This window comes from Anomalospiza imberbis, chromosome 1 (genome assembly GCF_031753505.1).
Source record: "Anomalospiza imberbis isolate Cuckoo-Finch-1a 21T00152 chromosome 1, ASM3175350v1, whole genome shotgun sequence".
In the NCBI taxonomy this organism is placed as follows: domain Eukaryota; kingdom Metazoa; phylum Chordata; class Aves; order Passeriformes; family Viduidae; genus Anomalospiza; species Anomalospiza imberbis.
The window spans coordinates 75423391-75430779 of NC_089681.1; the positions used below are offsets into that span (position 1 = coordinate 75423391).

The 7389-nt window shown below is 36.2% G+C and overlaps 1 long non-coding RNA gene across 1 annotated transcript; it reads right to left on the reverse strand.

The window, feature by feature from the left end:
* Positions 1-313: 313 nt before the first annotated feature.
* LOC137477860 (uncharacterized) lies at positions 314-6743 on the reverse strand. Its single transcript, XR_011001231.1, has 2 exons — positions 4561-6743; positions 314-477 (listed from the first exon to the last, which is right to left on the reverse strand). It is a non-coding gene; the product is annotated as an uncharacterized lncRNA (long non-coding RNA).
* Positions 6744-7389: the final 646 nt, after the last annotated feature.

The following is a 7389-nucleotide window of genomic DNA, read 5'->3' on the forward strand; positions in this document are numbered from 1 at the left end:
CTGGTCCATGGCAGTGGGGTTGTATCTAAATGATCTTTAGGGTCCTGTCCAACACAAAACATTTTTTTATTCTATCATTGTCCCACTACCACAAATAACTTTTCTATAAAGTGAGCAATTCATCCTATGTGATACCAAAAGACATTGGCAGAAGCAGAAGATAAATAGAAATTCCAATTCCCTCACTGATTGTGAAACTATACTTTCTTTAGTTTTCCTTTCTGATGTCAAGCCTATAATTATTTTTTTTAACAGAGATTGCATTTATCTTCCATAGATTGATGAAAGAAGCCAGTCTTTACTCTGCTTGCTTCAGAATTTCTCCACAAATTTTATTCCTGGGTTACTTAATTGCTCATGACACAATAGTTAAACAGTCACCTTTAATGAAAATCTTCTGTTTTACAGTTTCACAATGCCTGTGATCTCAGGATTTAAGGCCAGGCAGAGTGTACAGAGAAGCAAAGTTCTGTAACCCTGGAAAAAAAGAGGCTAAACAGTGTTACCATTGAATTAATTATCTGAATTAATTTTTGCCTATGATCTTTGCAGTTATTTATGACAAATTCAAAAAGTTCAGCACAGGAAGAATGAAACAAAGAGATGGCATTGTGTTTCAGCTCTGACTACAGTTAAACTGGGCTTTTAACCATGGTAGACCTGTTCTTATATTTCTTTTACATCATCACTGGTCTAGAAATGCAGTTTCACAAGTGAAATTTCTCTCCCATTAGTTGCAAGTGATACCTTTACAATGTAGAACCACCAAAATGGGACTGCTAGCCCCCAGTAATTACTATTCTCTAAAATTAATATTATATGTTTCTTACAAAAAGTGAGTAGCAAAAAGGAAAATATATCAAGGCTAATAAAGTTCTTTAACTTTTACAAGTGGAAAAGTACATTATTTTCCCCTTGTTTATACACAAATTTGAAAAACCGCTTTGTCATAAAAATGAATTTAGTAGACTAAGTGCTGCTATCTATCCACAAAATAAGAAATTACCTTCTGCTCATTTTAAATTAATGTCAGAAGGAAGAAAAGTACCAAAGTAAGAACATTTCTGCAATCATGCAGTATATGTCAAGAGTACATTGAGAAAAGAAGGCGCATATATATGTTATAGAGAGAGAACTTACAGAATGTCAGCTGCTTTGGGTGCCCTCTTTTTCTCCAGCCACATGTTCCCAGTCCCCTCCCTGCACAAACTTATGCTGGTTTGGTCTGGCAGTAAGAAAGTCTGTTGTAAAACGATAGTAAATTTTAAACTTTTTTATCAGGTTGGTGTTTGACAGGTTTCACACCCTAGACCCCTTTTACCAAGAATTCACCGAATCAAAATTGTCAGTGGGGGGATTTTAGGGAACTGGAGCTCGTTTCAATACATTTGGGCTGCCTTGAGGTTGTGGGTAATATGCCAATCATACGGGACAGTATTTCAACTATATACTGGTCTCCATTTGATTCTGTGCTGAGTTTTGCTTTACACCAGCATTTATTTTCCTCTGATAGTGTCAAATGCCATTTATTGTGGAAGAGGTTTTACAGCAACTTCTGTGAGCCAGAGAAAAGTTTGATACCAGGATCCATGTTTACCCCTGAAAGAATTTTGTAACCGTCTCAACTACGATAATTTATCATAAAAGTTTATGGAGGAGAGTAACAAACATGTTAAATACTGTTTTTTTTTTTTTCTCATAGGTCACTACAATGGCATGTTATCATGCAGTGAGAAACACAGTATTGAGCAGCACCCACTTCATTTAGATTGTATTGTGATCCTGACAGGGTTTGGCCAACAATGCTGTTATAAAATGTATTTAACTTTAGTAGAAAATGCCTCAGGCTTCCATTGAAGCTTTTCCTTCCTTAATACAGCAGTCACAATCTTAATAACTCTAAATAATATAGCCCTTGAATTCCCACAAAGAAACTATTTCGGAGCATTTGCTGATCTGCTGTAGAAAAGCATAGCATGAAACCAATGACAAATGGAATTGTTTTACATTACATGTGTACTTATTGTTTCATAGCATAATGTCCGGAGAGGAAATACCTCTGTCAGAGTCCACTATGAAAACATTGGACTAACAGCAGAGTCAGGGCTAAATTAAATAAAGCAGGACTCTAAACATGTATTCTCTTTGGAGGTATCTTTCATTGCAGGTCACTGTGAAGGGACACACAAAGGATAAGACAAGAAAATTGCATTATAAGGCAATTTTTTGGGGACAATGAAGAGAAATGTCTAACTGAAAAATGTTATGAGATGTACTAGGTCATAAAATAGCAGATGAAATTCAGATAAATTTAGAGCAATCCTAAATTTATACACTCTTTACTATAGGATCTGAAATCAAAGTTTCCATGCAGTAACAAGATCTAGGAGTCATACTTCCCCAAAATCTTTGACTCTGTGTCCAATACAAACACAAAACCAACCACATATTAGGAAGTTCTAAGTAAGGAATGGAGAAGAAGGCAGAAGATATCATGCCACTATATAAAATTCTATGTTTAAATACTCCTGATAAATGTACCCCTACATGTAAAATACTTCATACAGATTCGTTATCATTCAAAATATATGCAGGAGACCTGGAAGAGATGCAAAGAAAGGAAAACACATGGAGTAGTTTCCATATAGGAAGTTGCCTAAGGGCAGATCTAGGTATTTAAGGAAGATATCCATTATGCCTTATTATCTTCTTTCTCTGTTGGCTTCTGTCATAGGCAAGATATTAGATGGACTTCTAGTATGAATCAGTGTTGTTTCTCCTTATGTTCTTAATGAAATCCTGAATCAAATAAAACTGACTGTCACCAGACAGTAGATGATCCAATTTCACCTGTGATTAGAGGATTATGGTGATTTTGGCAACAGTAAACATTGTGCAAGGGTTAAATAATGAGAACCATTTATATTCATTTCTATTTTGGACTACTAAGCACATCTAACTCTCTCAAACTCTAGGCAAAATGACCACAATAAAGCATATTGCCTGAATAGGTCTCTAGTTTTAAGACTATGCTTCATAAACCACAGATTAAATTTGTTTCAGTGCAGATCATTCATTCAAGTCTCCCAACAAGAAAGGTTTATCACAACAATACATTTTACTCTCCTAGAATAATCCCAGTGGAAAACCTATAGTGAGGCATGCTCATTGAGGATCCAATACAGACCAATTTCCTTTTTCATAACCTCTCTTCAACAATGGCAATAAACAGATGCTGATGAAGAGTAAGTATAGGGCACAAGACTTATCTCAAATAATCTCTTAACCACCACATATTTTTAGATCTACATAGTCTAGGCCTAACATGATTTTTCCTTTTAAAAACCCTAAATAGATCTTTTCTCCAAGTTATCCTTTTCAACTCACAAAAAATTAAAGCATCCACAACATTCTTTGGAAAGGAGTTCTTCAAGTCTGCCACCAACTGTGCCAAAACCTCCCTTCTTCCATTTGCTTTCAATTCAGGTCCTACTAAAAGCCTGTCATACACTGCAAAATACAGCGAACTCACAATCATTACCATTATGTCTACACAATGCATTGTGAAGACCTCTATCTCATTGCCTTATAAACCCTTTATTTTTCAAAATGAGAAACCCTATACTGGCTGTGGTTCTGGCATGTAGTCAATCATCCTCGTTTATCTTCTTTGAAAAGATTTTCCAGTTTTAGTTAAACTTAATTTTTTTGCAGCCTACCTTGAGTACAGTATAAGGTTTTGAGCACCACAATATAAAAATATACATTAAACTCGTAAGAGAGTTTCCAAAGGAGGGCAATGAAGGTGGTGAAAGCCTTAAGGGGAAGCCATAGGAGAAATGGCTGAGGTCACTTGGTCTGTTCAGCCTGGAGGAGACTGAGGGGGCATCTCATTGCTGCTCTGCATCTTCCTCATGTGGGGAAGAGAAGGCAGAGGCATCAATTTCTTCACTTGCATGACCAGTGACAGACTTGAGGAAAAAGCATGAAACTGAGTCAAGGGAGGATTATGTCAGATATTAGGAAGAGGCTTTTCACCCACAGTGTGGCTGGGCATGAGAACAGGCTCCCCAGGGAAGTGTTCACAGCATCAAGCCTGACAGACTTCAAGAAGTGTTTGGACAATGCTCTCAGGCACATGGTGTGCCTCTTGGAATGTCCTTCCCAGAGTCAGGAGATGGACTAGATTATCCTGATGAATCCCTTCCAGCTCAGCATATTCTATGATTTTATGTGGGTTTTTTCCTTTTTTTTGAGTTCTAGGTTTTTTGTTTGTTTGCTTGTTTGTTTTTATGATAAGGGAGGCAGAACTGCATGGAGAATTAATGCTGAGGGTGAACAATGCATTTATGCATGCAAAATAATGCTATTGATTTTCCCTTCATTCCTTTCTAAATCATGCCTAACTTTTATTTTGCCTTTTTTTGAACTCTATTCAATAGAATTGTACATTTTCCATTGAATTGCAGTTCATAATCCAAAGGCTTGACTCCTGAATGTCACTGGTCAGTGCAGAATCCATTATTTATGCAAAAAGGAATTCTTCCACTTTACCTTTACCTGCATTGAATTTCATATAATATTCTATTTTCCAGTCACTAGTTTCAGAAAGTTCTGCTATTCTTCTTCATTGTTGTCTTCATCCTTACTATCAGAAAGAACACAAATCATCTGTAAAACTTTTCATTTCTTACTCAATGTCTTCCTTGTCTTCTCCTTCCCCTGTCATGTAGGTAGCATGGATTTAAGCATGGACACCCACAGACTTTGGTGAGTTTTCTGAAAGGCTGTAATTAACATTTTCCTTCATCCCTCGCATTCCATCTCATAACTGATCCATGTCTTACCACACGGCTTTTTGGATTCCCAAGAGCTTTTGAAGGAAACTGACTTGATTAATTCTGAACCAGGTATCTTCCCACACAAATCACATATATTCACATGTCCATTAATTAAATTATTTCTTAGAGTTTTACTAACTTTTTTTGATTTAAATTTTATGCTACAGATGTGTGGTTTCCTTCCTTCTCCCTGGAACCTGTTTTAAAGACTGGTATAATATCTGCCATCATTCCAGTCATCATGTACCAAAATAGTTTTAAATGAAGTGGCTACACATTACCACTGTCAATTCAACAATTTAATCCTTGACTTCTCTTAAAGCCCAGGTATAAACACTGTCCATCATTAGTTAGTATTTCCATTGTTAATGTCTCCTTGACCTCTCTAGCCACTTAAGTCAGACGTACTCTCTGAGGAACATCTTCTCTCTCCAAAGTGATCTAACATGCGTCTCCAATTTATTTCACAAAGAAAGCTTATGGAAAGAATGTATTTGGCTTCTCAGAAGTGTTTGTGCTCTCTCAGTGCTCCTGAAATGCCATGAGCACCATTTGGCTCTGCAGCCTCTCTAGTATGCTTCCTGCTCTTCATTTGTCTGCAAGAAAATGTAATATTCATTTGATCCTTTTAGCTCATTGTTCCTTGACCTCTATTTTGACATGCACTATTGCACTTATACAATTAATCTGCCAGAGCTGAAAATCCTTTGTCTTTTCCTTGTTTGGGTACAATTCCATCTTTTTGAAAGATGTCTTCTTATTCTAATAATCTGCTTATTGTTTTGATTAGACATGCTTACTTCCTTTTCACCCTTATTCAAGCCTTCTTAACAGGTGGTGCACTGCTGGGTTTCCAGTATGCAGTTCTACACTAACTTTATTTTCCTGCAAAGGTTCACTCACTTTAGGTTCAATTTAACAAATTCCTAATTTTCACACATTTACCCTTTTGGAAGTTGTGTACCTCTGGGGTATTGATGGTGGGGGTGAGATTGATGGTGGGGGCTGAAACCATTCTTTGAAGGGATGCTGACTTTGAATTTAGAACTTGCATGTACACCCATTAAACATTACACACTGTCTAAGGTGGGATAGGTTAAGAACTACAGGTCAGGACTTACTGTGTTTAAAAGGAGTAATTTCTCTTGGTGTCTCAAAGCTGCTTAAAAATTGGCAATGTGATTAAGAACCACTCAAGGATATTGTACTAATGAAAGTCAGAGGTACTAAAAACTTTGTAGCAGGCTACATTCAACAATGGGCTATATTCGCAACATTAGCAGCCTTCAAGTTAAAGAATAATTTATATAACTAAGAGCAGTGTCCTTTTGTCATTTATAAACTATTGATCAGCACTTCCCCTTTTATTAACTATAATATGTTACACGTGTTATTTGGAGTATGTCAACCATACACAGTTCTAACACATTGTTTTAATTAGTTAAAAGACAGGAGCCACTAAAAATACACATTAATCAGTGAGAAAGCTGAGACATTAAGCATTCTTTAGCTCGTTTTTAAGCTAGTACTTTACTAAATCCTTACAAGCTCTCTAGATCTTTTGACATGCCTGTAAAACATGGTAGTTTGAAAATATCAAAATAACTTTTGAAAGAGGCATTTCATGAGATATATTTACTTTTTTATGAATGACTTTCCATTTTTAAAGCTGAATCCTCTCAGAAAAACACAGCAATTCCAGTTTATTTCAAACAGATAATATCTTGTGGTTCAATTCAAGATATTATTCAGTAAAGAAATTTGGCTCAGATGTGTGTTACAGTATAAGAAATCAGTAGTCCTCTAAAAATACATGCAGTGCCTGCAAAATGTCTTATTAATACTTCTCAATATATTGAACAAACACCTGAATATCATGAAAGGTGACATAATGTAAGCCAAAATCATGAAGGCAGTGAGGGGGGAAAAGGTCATACTATGCTCTATATAGAAAGTGTGATAAGTTACAGACAAATCAACTTAAACAGTATAGGTAAATATTTCTGACATGAAAGACAAGAGTTTGATTTTAAAGTCTTAATATTTTCACAGGCAGTAATTGTCAAGACATTTTCCAGGTCTTATAAAAGACAATTCTAGCAATGCCTATCAACAGAGCTGGATTTTTAATATCATGGCACAGACCTCTATCATTTGAGGCAACAGTAATCACAGTAGACTGCTCTTCTCTGCTCAGGAAGATTACTGGAGGAGACACATGTGACTTTTCCTGAGACTTTTCAGACAGTTGAATCCAATTCCTTCTAGTTCCTCACAGTCCCTACTGCCCAATTTATTTTATCCTACTTCTGTAGACCTTTTCTGTTACTGTCTGTCCACATCCTCACCACTCCTTGTCCTTTTTTTTACTATCCTCTCTCCCCTCTCTGATCCCTGTTGATAGCCCATACTATCCTCTTTATTCTTGTCCCGCTAATCTTCTCCAATTTACTGAATTTCTATCAATAGAACTATGTCTTTTTATGTCTTTTTCTGTGGTATTGGTCATAGAAACAACTTCAATATTGAAGTTGATGCTCAAAACCCA